Raw genomic sequence first — 14,339 nt, 5'->3', positions numbered from 1 at the left:
GTATGCCGACGATGTGACGTTATTCATCTCCTCTGGTTATGGCTGTGCAGTGTTACAGCAGGAGATTGCGGCTTCTGAGCGGGTATCTGGGTCAGCAGTAAACATGGAGAAGAGTGAGGCCTTGTGGATGGGTGAGGAGAGAGACGCCTTTCAGGTGCCCTTTAATATAGTGAAAAATTAAGATCTTACGTGTTGTGTTTGGAGGAGATGATGAGGGAAAGGTCAATTGGGAGGAGAAGATCATCCTGTGTGAGGAAAAAGTGAAGAGACGGCTTTTGTGGAAACTCTCCTTCCATGAAAAGATCCTCCTTATAAAAAGGTTTCTGCTTGTTTATATTAGTGTTGTCTTCCCAGTTCCAGATAGTCCCACGACTCTCTAATAGCTTCTTCCATTTACTTTGGGGTAATAGGATGAATATAATTAGGAGGAATGTAACCTATTTGTCCCGTAAGGATGGAGGCTTGGGCATGCTGTGCCCGGAGCTCTTTTTTAATTTACTTTTTCTGTATAAGAATTTGTCTTTTGTAAAGTGTCCAGAGACAGAACAGTGGGCACATCTGTTCAGGTGTCAGATTGGTCAGTTCTTGTCAGTATGGTCAGTTGGTGACCCTATTAAGAGAGTTTCTGGGCGGTTCAGTAATAGAGTTACATGGTACGGCATACACACCATTAAGAGGCTGATAAAGTGGAAGATAACATATGATGATATAAAATCTGTCAGCAGGAAACAGTTGTACAACTCCATAATGAGCTGTGCATATAGTGTGGCAGTACAGCTAAGGAACGCACCTAGTACAGACATCAGGAAGGCAGTGAAGGTCATGGAGGACTACAGATTGCCCCGACATATGAAGGATGTGCTGTGGTTAGGGTTTCATGGCAAGATGTATGTAAAGTCCAATGTAAAAAGTAGTAATATTACTGATCGGTCCTGTCCACGGGAAGAGTGTGGCCCGGAGATAGAGACCATGGAGCACTTGGTATGTGACTGTGTGTTTACTAAACAGGTCTGGGCCGCATTGTCCTGTGAGTTACAACTCTTGCATCTTAGAGAGCAAACATATGTTATGATAATGTATGGTCAGTTCCCGGATGCTCTCAACATATTTAATAAGAGTACTTTGTATGTCATAAATGGTGTGTGTGTTTATTATCTATGGGGGGCCCGATGTCGCCTGGCGATGAGTAGAGAGGAGCTGTCTGTAAATAGGGTCATCCAGAACATTAAGAAATCTCTACAGAGGGTATATGAGACTGATAAAAAGATGAATTCTGCCAATGTGTTCTGGAGACATATCCACGCTTTAGCTTTTGTTTAATGGGGGAAGAAGTTGTTTGATTTTCTAATTTATTGTGAATATGTAAATGTTTTATAAATACTGTTATTGATTTTCAAATAAAAGATTCACAGAGTGTGTATAGGTGCAGCCACCACCAGATTGTATCCCACAGCCCCCTAAAAACTAGTGGGCCCACTATTATATTTCCTGATTTCTGTATTTCTTACGCAAGGCATATCTAAGTTCACTACTGCTTGTTCAGTGTAAAGGGGGTGTCACAGAGTGTGTATAGATGCAGCCACCAACAGATTGTATCCCACAGCCCCCTAAAAACTAGTGGGCCCACTATTATATTTCCTGATTTCTGTATTTCTTACGCAAGGCATATCTAAGTTCACTACTGCTTGTTCAGTGTAAAGGGGTCGTCACAGAGTGTGTATAGGTAAAGCCACCAACAGATTGTATCCCACAGCCCCCTAAAAGCTAGAGGGCCCTCTACTATATTTTTTATTTGCAGCCTCTGTGAGCTGTGCTTTAAGGTATGTACCCTCTCCCCCTGCACAATCCTAGCTAGTGTGTAAACCCTTTCCCCAACCTGCTAATCTAACACGGTGAAACTATCGGTATATCTGCTATATTATGTCTAGTGTTGAGCGAACATGCTTGTCTGAGCTTGGTACTCGTTCAAGTATTAGGGTACTCGATGGTACTCGTTACTTGGACGAGCATCTCGCGATACTCGCGAAAATCTCATCATCCGTTTCCTGTAAGTTTGCGCGCTTTTTCTCAGACAATAAACATGCAGGAGACTCTTTGGTACATCCTGCGATCACATGGGACCCATACATGTCGATAGCAGCGATGGGTTGGCCAGATCAGATGACCCTGCCATATAAAAATCTCGTCCGCCAAGGCTCGGCTCACATGTTAGCTGGAAGAGAATAGGGACAGAGCTGCTGCTGGTCAGGGAGAGTGTTAAGGAGGGGATTTGCGTTCCAGTAGGCATAGAAAACTAGCGAAACAACCAAACAGCTCTTGTAAGGGCTTTAAATCGTTTTTAAATTGTATAACTACAGATTGCTGGCTGGGACTTGCAGTGTAGCTACCACGATTTCAGCAGCACACTGTGGTGATCGGCTGCTGGCAGAAAGGGGACATTAGGTGTTGCACACAGACCCCTAAGAAGTGCTCAGTACTATTTTATTGGGAACTCTACTATATTTTCAGATTTCTGTATTTTTTACACAAGGCATATCTAAGTTCACTATTGCTTCCACAGTGTAAATGGGGTGTCACGGAGTGTGTATAGGTGCAGCCACCAACAGATTGTATATCACAGCCTTCCAAAAACTTGTGGGACCACTAGTATATTTTCTGATTTCTGTATTTCTTACGCAAGGCATATCTAAGTTCACTACTGCTTGTTCAGTGTAAAGGGGGTGTCACAGAGTATGTATAGTTGCAGCCAACATCAGATAGTATGCAACAGCCCACTAAAAACTAGTTGGACCACTAGTATATTTTCTGATTTCTGTATGTCTTACTCAAGGCATATCTAAGCTCCATACTGTGCAGTTTCCATAAAATGGTGAACCCCAGGGATAAGGATCGAGGACAAGGGCGTGGGCGTGGGGTTCCAAGTGGCCGTGGTTCAGGGCAGGATGACACAGCAGCACCCGTTGACGTTCACTCCCTAGCTTCTTCATGCAACTTAAGGGGTGTCAGGGTACACCACTATTGAAACCGCAGCAGCATGAACAGGTGATCACGTGGATAGCGGATAATGTGTCCAGTAACTTATCCACCACCCAGTCTTCGACGCAGTCCACCCACGCTACCCAAGGGAGTGGAACCCTTGCTCCATTAGTTCCGCCTCCTTCCCCACAGCCTGGCCCCTCCAGGGAAAGAAGGGATTCAGATCCACCACCACCATGTTCCCATGAACTTTTTTCTGGACCCTTCCCTGAGTCCGAGCAACCGGAGCAGTCGATCTGTCCTGATGCCCAAACTATGCAGCTCACGCAGTCAGTGGGTGATGAGAGTGGGGACTTGCAAGCGGGGTTTGGGAGAGATGTCTGATGATGACGATGAGACCTGGTTGTTAGACAGTGAGGTTGTTGTCATGGATGTAACTCAAAGTGGGGAGCAGAGTGAGGAATTGGAGGAAGAGCTGGTGGATGAGGACGAGGTGACTGAGCCGAGCTTGGTGGATAAGCCTATTGAAGACATTGCTTCTGAGGGGGAGGCAAGTTCACCCACAGTACCGGTTGAAAGAGGAAGAGGGGTTGGCAGAGGGAGAAGCAGGGGCACAAAGAGTAGATCAGTAACTGTTTCCCGGAGGCCTAGATGTTCCCAAGTCTGGAGGTTTTTTAAAGAAAGTGCGGATGACCGACGGACTGTAGTGTGCAACGTGTGCCACTCAAGGATCAGCAGGGGAGTCACCACTACCAGCCTAACCACTACCAGCATGCGCAGGCATATGAGTGCATAACACACCACTTAGTGGAACCAAGACCATTTAGTCAGTTAAAGTCGCACCCCTGCTCCTTCCCCTGTGTCACGTGCTGGCTCTGTCAGTCCCCCCCACCCAGGCCCCAGGCACAAGCGCCTCCAGTCCTACACGCACCCCTTCACTTCCAGTATGCTCCACACCGTCCAGCAAGGTGTCCAAGCGCAGCGTTCAACTGTCCCTGCAGCTAAGCTTTGAACGGAAGCGGAAATACACTGCCACTCACCCGCATGCACAAGCCTTAAATTTGCACATGAGCAAACTGCTGAGCCTGGAGATGCTGCCCTATCAGCTGGTAGAGACAGAGGCTTTTAGGAACCTCATGGCAGTGGCTGTCCCTCGGTATTCTGTCCCAAGCAGCCACTACTTTTCACGGTGTGCCGTCCCAGCCCTTCACCAGCACGTGTCGGATAACATCATCTGTGCCCTGACCAACGCGGTCAGTGACAAGGTCCACCTAAACACGGACACGTGGACAAGTGCTGGCAGGCAGTGACACTTTATCTCCCTGACGGCACATTGGGTCAACATGGTGGAGGCCGGGACAGAGTCTGACCCTGGTTCCACTCATGTGCTGCCCACACTGAGGATTACAGGGCCTACCTCGGGTGTAGTCTCTCATGATTTGTATAATTCTTTCTCTTCCTCTTCTTCCTCCCCCTCTCTATTACCCTCCATGAGCACGTCTTCTCCATTTTGTAGCGCTAGCTGCATCAGCACTGCGGTGGGTAAGCGCCAACAGGCAGTGTTGCAACTGCTGAGCTTAAGCGACAAGAGGCAAACTGTTGCAGGGCATCACGGCACAGACAGATTAACTGAGCCTCAAACCAGGAATGGTTGTGTGTGACAACGGGCGGAAACTGGTGGCGGCTCTGTAACTCGGCAGCCTCACACATGTACCATGCCTGGCCTACGTGTTCAACCTAGTGGTGCAGCGGTTCCTTAAGACCTACCCCAATTTGGCTGACTTGCTCACCAAGGTGCGGCGCATCTGTGCGCATTTCCGCAAGTCATCCACGGATGCTGCCACCCTTAGGGCAGTGCAAAGGCGCTTGCAACTGCCGGCTCACAGACTATTGTGCGACTTGCCCACCTTCCATATGGTAGCCAGGGTTTTCCAGCAACGCAGAGCCATTGTGGAATGCCAGATGTCAACTTCGGTAAGAAGTGGTAGTCAGGTCAGTCAGCTACCTCAAATCTACAATGAGAAGTCAACACAGATAGATGCTGCCATCATAAGCCTCACCATCCCGCTGCTGTGTCTGTTTCAAACCTCCCTGCTCAGCCTGAAGTCTGAGACTTTACATTCGTCTCAGGAGACGGGTGAAGAACATCTGCCGCTAGATAGCCAGACCACCCTGACGTCAGTTTCTCCCCACGGAGTAGAGGATGAGGAGGATGAAGAAAAGGAGGAAGAGGAGCAGACTGCTGCCGCGACTGAAGAGCGTACCCATGCTTAATCCTACGTGTTGAGCGTGTATGGCCTGAAGAGGAAGAATTGGTGGAGGAGAAGGAGGAAATTGAGCCTATTGAAGAGAGGGAGTTCTTGTGTGTTGGTACTCTGGCGCACATGGCTGACTTTATGTTAGGCTGTCATTCCGGTGTCCTTGGGTTAAAATATTTTTTGACAACACCGATTACTAGGTGTTCACCCTCCTGGACCCTCGGTACAAACAGAACTTTGCCGCTCTCATTCCTGCCGAGGAACGCAGTATGAGAGTGAATCAATATCAACAGGCCCTGGTGCAGAGGCTGAAAATGTACTTCCCATCTGACACCACCAGCGCCAGAGGACGTAGTTCTGTGCTCCAAAAAGCGGGGGAGAGGAGGGGTGGAGCAGGCAGCTTGTCAAGGGGCAGAGGAACACTCTCCAAGGCCTTTGACAGTTTCATGGCACCCCAGCAAGACTATGTCAACCGTCCCCAGTCTAGACAGAGTAGGGGGGATGCCTTCAGGAAGATGGTGAGGAAGTACCTTGCTGACCATACCAACGTCCTTCCCGATGACTCTGCTACATACAACTACTGGGTTGCAAAAACGGATACGTGGCCCGAACCGGCGCTTTACTCCTTGGAGGTGCTGGGCTGCACTGCCGCTAGCATGTTGTCAGAGCGGGTCTTCAGTGCAGCTGGTGCCATCATCACTGATAAGCACACCCGCCTGTCAACTGACAGCGCTGACAGGCTGACGTTTATAAAAATGAACAAAGCCTGGATTTCACCTGAATTCAACTGTCCACCCGGGGAAAGCAGCTCAACATGAAGATTCTTGGTATCTCCTCTCCTCCTCCTACAATTTTCAGCCAACAGCCAAGTCTTCTTCCGCCATCCTGTATCTGTCCTAATTTTTTGGAGGCTAACTCGCTACCTCACTTTTGATGGTTCTCTGTGTCCTCACTGCCATGCTCTGACGTCACTACGTCTGTGGAGGAGCGGGACTGGTTGCCCGCCGATCTCGTCCCCGGAAACCAGCCAGCTGTGTTATAATTTTTTGTGTAGCCGCGGCCAGAGCCTCACCACCCCCGGTCGATCGACATCAGGTGTACCCAGTTGTACCCTGGCCTAGCCAGTTAGCTGTCAGCACCTAAGTTCGTGTCTACTATAAATCCCTGACCCTGGCCTCACTCCAATTTTTTGGGAGGCTCACTTGCTTCCTCACTCACTTTTAATGGTTCTCTGTGTACTCACTGCCATGCTGTGTCTGGCCTAATTTTTGGGAGACTCACTTGCTTCCTCACTCACATTTAATGGTTCTCTATGTCCTCAATGCCATGCTATGTCGGGCCTCATTTTTGGGAGGCTCACTTGCTTCCTCACTCACTTTTAATGGTTCCCTGTTCCCTCAATGCCATGCTGTGTCTGGCCTAATTTTTCGGAGCTCACTTGCTCCCTCACTCACTTTTAATGGTTCTCTGTGTGCACGCTGCCATGCTGTGTCTGGCCTAATTTTTGGGAGGCTCACTTGCTACCTCACTCACTTTTAATGGTTCTGTGTCCTGACTGCCAGACTCTGACGTCATTACATCTGCGGAGGAGCGGGACTGGTTGCTGGGGGCCCAACGATCGCGTCCCCGGCAACCAGCCAGCTGTGTTATCTTTTTTTTTTGTGTAGCTGCGGCCAGGGCATCACCACCCCTGGTCGATCGGTTTCAGGTGTACCCTTGATGGTGACTGACAGCTGGCCTAGCCAGTTAGCTGTCAGCACCTGGTCCGTGTCCACTATAAATCCCATCCCCTGGCCTCACTCCAATTTTTTGGGAGGCTCACTTGCTTCCTCACTCACTTTTAATGGTTCTCTGTGTGCTCACTGCCATGCTGTGTCTGGCCTAATTTTTGGCAGGCTCACTTGCTTCCTCACTCACTTTTAATGGTTCTCTGTGTGCTCACTGCCATGCTGTGTCTGGTCTAATTTTTGGGAGGCTAACTGGCTACTGCTTCTACCTTGGTCACTCTGTCCTCACCCCCATGCTGTGTCAGGCTAAATTTTGGGGTGGTTCATATGTTACCTCTGTTTTTAATGGTTCTCTGTGTCCTCACTGCCATGCTGTGTCAGGCAAAGTTTTTGGGTGTTTAATCATATGCTACCTCTGTTTTAATGGTTCTCTGTGTTCTCATTGCAATGCTGTGTCAGGCTGAGTTTTTGGGTGGTTCATATGCCTACCTCTGTTTTAACCAAGCAGTTGCCCAGAATTTGGCATACTGGTGTGATTAGGCAGCCTCAGAGGCATCAATTCATTCTGCCCCTGCTGTTTCCTGTGCATTTCTGTTGTGTTTCCATCATTTTCTGAGGTTGACAGGTTTTTACATGACCTTCCCTCTACCGAACTTGGGTCCCCTGCAAAAATGTTCGAGTTTCCCATTGACTTCAATGGGGTTTGTTTCTCGAAACGAGCACTCTAATATCGGGAGATATTCATCTCGAGCATTTTAGTACTCGCTCATTACTACACGCCTGCTTTTATTTTATAAGGCTGGTTGTACCCTTTTCCCCTGTGGTCAGTGTCCTGCCGGGTTGCTACCGGGTCCCTTGGGGTAATATCTGGGATGGCCAGAGTGCTGTAGTGACCCTCCCGGATCAGAGAGTCTCTTAAGTATAGTTAAGCCGGTTTACTATTTGTAAATGTGCAGCAGGTAACACAGAATCACAAGTATGATGTTTCTCTGGATAAACACACTTGACAAAAGTTCCCAATAAATACTTGACAATATAACGACCACATCTGTAGTAAAAGTGTAGTGTAGGAGATAGTTGTGTTGGATGAGTTGTGCTGAATGACACGAGAAGCAGAGTAGCAGAGAGCAGGATGCTGTGACAGTCTCAACCCAAGTAGCACTGTGCTCTGCCGGGATGTTGGAGGATAAGTTAGAATACTTTAGAAGAAGAATAAGAAGAACACCTGTGCCCTTGTATTGACTTTGAGTTTTAGTCTTCACTCCACCTTATGCCCAGTAGACTTGGCTGAACCTTCCTAATGGGTGACACAGGCCCCAGACCTTGTTACCTTGTAGACCTTGCTACAACTGGAAGTTCTTCATCCTCCTGAAGACCAAGATCTCCTCCCTGGTCCCAGGATTCCTTCAGGCTTCTCTACTGATTTCTGTATACTGTATTATGGTCTTCCATTTGGTTGGTGCATCTGTGCTGTATACTGAATGCATTGCTGAAGTCATCATAAATCTCATAGTGGTGGAGAATTTCAGGAAATAGACAAAAAGGAAATGTCTTCATACAGGATCTAACAATGGAAAACCTAAATGTATACAGAGACGAGGAGGAGAAAGAAAACAATGTTACCATGATCCTTCTTGTTCTCCTAATCTCATGTCCACCATACTTGGTTGCAGACTGCCTGTTACTGCACACCATGCTGACAAGGAGCTCCGTGTATCAGCTACAACATTGCTCTTTACTTTCACATTTTAAGCCTTCTGATTTGTAAATCATGATGACCAGAGAATTGTAGGTAGTAACGCAAGATGACAATACATTGTATACTAATACCAGATCAATCTTCTGCTTGTGGCATGTTTGGCTAATAGAATAAGGTGTAAGGAGGACTCCTTACTCTTTAATGACAGGTGGTGGTGATGTTATTATGGGTGTTGGATGTTTGCTGACAGACCCTTTTGTTCTGATGGAAAAGACTGTTACATACCCTGTAGGAAGTAGTCACATGGGGAGAGGAAGTGTAGCGTTATCTTAGTTTGTTCATCTCGGATTCTCGTTGAAGTAAGACACAAACAGACCAGGCATCTCTGCTGTACTTAGCCAGGGCTTGGCTGTGCCAGGTTCCCTGTCCGGGACAGACCCAGCTGTATTAGTCGACACGCATATGGAGAATGCAGAGACTTTCTAAACAGCTAAGGAGAACACGTCAGAGAATACCCCAACCCACGCTGTGAACCTCTGTTAAAAGAGGAGGGTGGTATCCTAGACAGAGGAATTGACCTGGATAGAGCAAAGCAGTGGTATCCAAGGCCTACTTACTCCATCTTGCAGCGCAGGTGACACCGGGACACGCTCGGACACTTAGCTCAACTCAGGTAACCAAGACTGGGGCTTTTGTCACCCTCATAGGACAGGTAACTCGACACTGCAGGGCAGAAGGTGGTTTAGCGAAACTCAGGTCGACACACGGACACAAATACTTCTCTCAAGTATTTCTTCTCACAAGTTCCGGTAGAGCACATTACTAAACTTGGTTGGGACTCTCCCGACAAACTCCTCTCCACTCCTCTGAACTCTTCTCTTCTCAGCACTCAATGGAACAAGAACTATTCTATCCTGCCTCAGCATCTCTCAGCACAGACTCAGTCACTTGTTACCCTATTAATATATAGGTGTATTCACATCTCCTAAACTTGTATTATGTGATAAATTGGCAAAATTGCTCACTTTTGCATTTTGGCTGTTTGGCTTGTTGTCTAGGTTAATGACCACCACTGTGCGGTGGCCGGGCTGTGATGTCACTCCCTGGGAGTGGTAAATATGCTTTTTCTATCTTCTGTGTTTTCCTCTTGTCTCCAAGGCTTGTGGATTGTCCCTGGAGGCGTGTGTAATGTCAAAAGGGTCAGGCAGAAAAATCTGACACTCTTTGACCCTTTTCTCCATCAATATCACCTAATTGTGAAAAATCAGGATGCCAACTTTAGTATTTAACCCCTTAAGGTCAAAGCCTATTTTCGTTTTTGCGCTTTTGCTTATTCCATTTTAAGTTTAAAAGTCCATAGCGCTTGCATTTTTTTCACCTAGAGACGTATATGAGCGCTTATTTTTTGCGAAACCAATTGTACTTTGCAATGACAGGCATTATTTTTCCATAACATATGCTGCGAAACCGGAAAAAAATCATTTGCGTTGTCAAATTGAAAAAAAAAACGAATTTGTTTTGATTTCGGGGAGTTTTGCATTTACGCCGTCCGTCCTATGGTAAAACTGACTTGCTATGCATGTTCCTCAAGTCGTTACGATTACTATGATATATAACATGTATAACTTATATTGTATCGGATGGCCTGTAAAAAATTCAAGCCATTGTTAACAAATATACGTTCCTTAAAATCGCTCCATTCCCAGGCTTATAGCGCTTTTATCCTTTGGTCTATGGGGCTGTGTGAGGTGTCAGTTTTTGCGCCATGATGTGTTCTTTCTATCGGTACCTTGATTGCGCATATACGACTTTTTGATCGTTTTTTATTACATTTTTTCTGGATTTGATGCGACCAAAAATGCGCAATTTTGCACTTTGGAATTTTTTCGCGCTGACGCCGTTTACCGTGCGAGATCAGGAATGTGATTAATTAATAGTTCGGGCGATTACGCGCGCGGCGATACTAAATATGTTTATTTATTTATTTATTTATTAATTTATATTTATAAAATGGGAAAAGGGGGGTGATTTGGACTTTTATTAGGGGAGGGGATTTTTTATTAATAAAAACACTTTTTTAATTTTTTTTTTTACTGTAACTAGAAGCCCCCCTGGGGGACTTGTATATAGACAGCACTGATCTCTCATAGAGATCAATGCTGTGTATATACACAGCAAAGATCGATTAGATCGGTCATAGATTACTATGGCCTGCTGCAGGCCATAGCAATCTATTGCCGAGCCGGGATCAGCGTCATTCCGGCGCTGAGGCCCGACACGGGCAGAAGAACGGATCTCCCCCCCGCGATCGCATTGCGGGGGGGAGATCCATCCCACTAGACACCAGGGACGTGCGGCGCAGTGCCTCTAAATGCAGCTGTCAGGTTTGACAAATGCACTTAGAGGCTTAATTAGCCGGCGCGGCAACGGGACCCGCGCCGGCTAACAGAGGCACTGCCCGGCTGCACGTGTCAGCCGGGATCAGCGCCGTTCAGAGCGGGGTCCCGGCGGGACCCCGCTCTGAACACCCCGAGCGGCACCATGACGTATCAGATACGTCATGGGTCGCTAAGGGGTTAAAGGTTTATGGGCACCTTTAGTTACTATCGACATTTATCTGGTCATCCTGATTTGCAATAATGTCCCGTGCTGTGCCCCTCCAGAAAGTAATAATTCCCCCTGCTGTGCCTCCATATAAAGATAATGCCACCTGCGTTTCCTCCATATAGTAATAATACCCCCTGATGTGCCCCTCTATATATTGAAACTACCCCTTGCTGTGCCTCACCTTGCAGCAGAAGAAACATGCGGCTGCTGCATATCTTTCTCATTCTGTATGTCCTGATCTCTGTGGGTGTCACATTGCAAAAGCTATATACAGGAGAGAACTAGAAGACCCAGCATGTCCATGTTGTATATATCACAGACAGGAGCGGTATACAGGAGAACTAGAGGTCTCAGCATGTCCATGTTGTGTGTGTGTGTGTGTGTGTGTGTGTATATATATATATATATATATATATATATATCACTGCAGGAGCTGTATACAGGAGAACTAAAGCCTCTAGTTCTCCTGTATACAGCTCCTGCTATGTGTATTTAACATGGACGTGCTGGGGCTTTTTGTTCTCTTGTATACAGCTCCTACAGTGATATGCAGTATATATACACAACATGGACATGCTGGGGCTTTTAGTTCTCTTGTATACAGCTCCTACAGTGATATATAGTATATATACACACAACATGGACATGCTGGGGCTTTTAGTTCTCTTGTATACAGCTCCTGCAGTGATATACAGTATATACACACAACATGGACATGCTGGGGCTTTTAGTTCTCTTGTATACAGCTCCTGGAGTGATAGTTTTGTATATATATATATATATATATATATATATATATATATATATATACACATGGACATGCTGAGCCCTCTGGTCTAGAGGTATCAGCATGTTCTTGTTATATATACAGTATCACAGCTGGGCCTGTACACAGAAAACTAGAAGCCCCAGTACATACAGAACAGTTTCCAGAGCCTACCTGCCCTCCATCACGTGTCCGATCACATGACCAGTGACATCATGAATGGTCCGTCATCCACCATAGCTGCTGAAAGGTCCTTTATCCCCCATAGTTGCAGTAGCCACTCAGAAGTTTTGTGCAAAGAGACAAGAGCCTGGGACTCCAGTATGTACGGACGCCCCCCTTACTGTCCCATGCGACCTCTAGGGGCCCAGTCCCCTCTGTTACTACACTTTTTTTTTTCCTGACAGAGAAAAAAAAAGCAACAGACGGGACTGGGCCCCTAGAGGCGCTGTGGGCCCCGGCACTTGGCCTAGTTGGCCGGGTGCTGACGCCGGCCCTGTGTGCAGCCCCCTGACCCCCATATAGTAACAATATTTCTTGCTGTGCACCCTCCACTGCTTCATAGTAATTTTGTACCCTGTTCTACACCCTCCAGACTCTCATATAATGGTAATGCTTCTTCATGTGCTTCCTCCACCCTACCCATCTAATAATAACCAGCCAACAGAAAAAAAAAATACTTACCTAATTCAGGCGTATCTGACCTACAGCTAATAAGCTGCGGGGGCGGAATCCTTTACAGAACCTGCTAGAATAAAGCTGCTGACAGAGGTGCTGGGTATTAGGGGAAGCTGTCCACCCTCGCTACACCCTTTATCATAACCATCGCAATCCTTCTTCGGAGATATATATAATGATTCCTCTGCAGGGTGGAAACCAGTTTAATGATTTGGTTATATCTCTTCTTTATACAGATTTCATGTCTATTCTTCATGTAAATTGCTCCATTTTCCATGTAAATTGCTCATGTCCATTGCTCATGTAAATTTATTTTATGTGAATGCAAATAACTGATGGTACAGGCTGACTGTGAGGACTATCTGCAGTGTTTAACAGGGATATTGCTAGAACTGGCATCTGGAGTGCAAACCATAGACTTTTAACCCAGTGCATATGGTCTCTGGGTGACTACATGGGAGCACAAGAATACATTATTAATATGTGGGGGCACAAGAGGCCTTTTCAACAGTATGGATGACAACGGACATTACTGTATAGGGGTGCAGAGTGACCATTACAATGGGATACAGACGGGTATTTAAAATAACTACATGACTTCCGGTTCCTTTGCTCGTATGTAAGACACCAGAGAAAAAAGCTCCATCCAGGACAGTTGGTGAACTGCCCACCGAAAATTAGACAGCCAGTTCTAACAATCCATACAGGAGATAGAAACATTTGTGAATATCGTACTTATCATATATGGTTCCTTTTTTGTTGTGTGTTTTTTAAATGATTTTATCCTGTGTGTTTTCACTTTTAGTCCTTTTTTGTACCAATAACATTTATATTTATTTTTTCACTTCATGGAGTAGTTTACTTTTGTGTTAAGTGCCACCCATTCTTTATATGGCTTACTTTTCTCTGTGTTCTTAGTTTAGTTGTTTTGTTTTTTTGCCATTTGGGATGAGCACTCTTATATTTTGGTAGTGCCTTGTCTACTACGTAGTTCTTATCCAGCTATGTACTGTACTATACAAGTAAAAACACAAGTATTCATTGTCCGCTAGAGATTCCTTATCTGTGAATAGACTGTCTTTTGTTCTAACAAGACTGTGAGATTATATATATATATATATATATATATATATATATATATATATATATACATACATACATACACTCAGTAATTCTGCCTAATCAATTCTCCCAATCTTCCTTGTTCTGGATACAAGTCATATTTCCGCGGGGAGCGGAAAGGGTTTACACACCGGCTAAGTCATATACAATACTGTGAAAAACTTTTATCAATGTTTTTTAATTTTATATTTATCAATTAACAATTTATTTTTGTATCAATTACAATATGAATACCAATTTTTATCAATTAACAATGAGAAGTGAATGAACAGAAGAGAAATTGAAATCACAGTTTTTAAAGGAAACCGTCTAGGACGTTGTTCCATCGTCTTAGAGAATTAAGCCCTTAAACTCTGTGGGTGTCGCTGCCCAGATCCTTCTATCCATTCATGGAATCCCGACATGGGGCATATGCATTTCCTTTTCTTATTGGTCGCACATCCCCTGTTCACACAGGTAGATGTGCGGCCGATAACACCTTTTGAAGCCTGCTCTAAAGAACTCCT

Source organism: Dendropsophus ebraccatus, chromosome 6 (genome assembly GCF_027789765.1).
Source record: "Dendropsophus ebraccatus isolate aDenEbr1 chromosome 6, aDenEbr1.pat, whole genome shotgun sequence".
Taxonomy (NCBI): domain Eukaryota; kingdom Metazoa; phylum Chordata; class Amphibia; order Anura; family Hylidae; genus Dendropsophus; species Dendropsophus ebraccatus.
The sequence above is the reverse complement of the archived record's forward strand: the minus strand, read 5'-3'. Positions refer to the sequence as shown.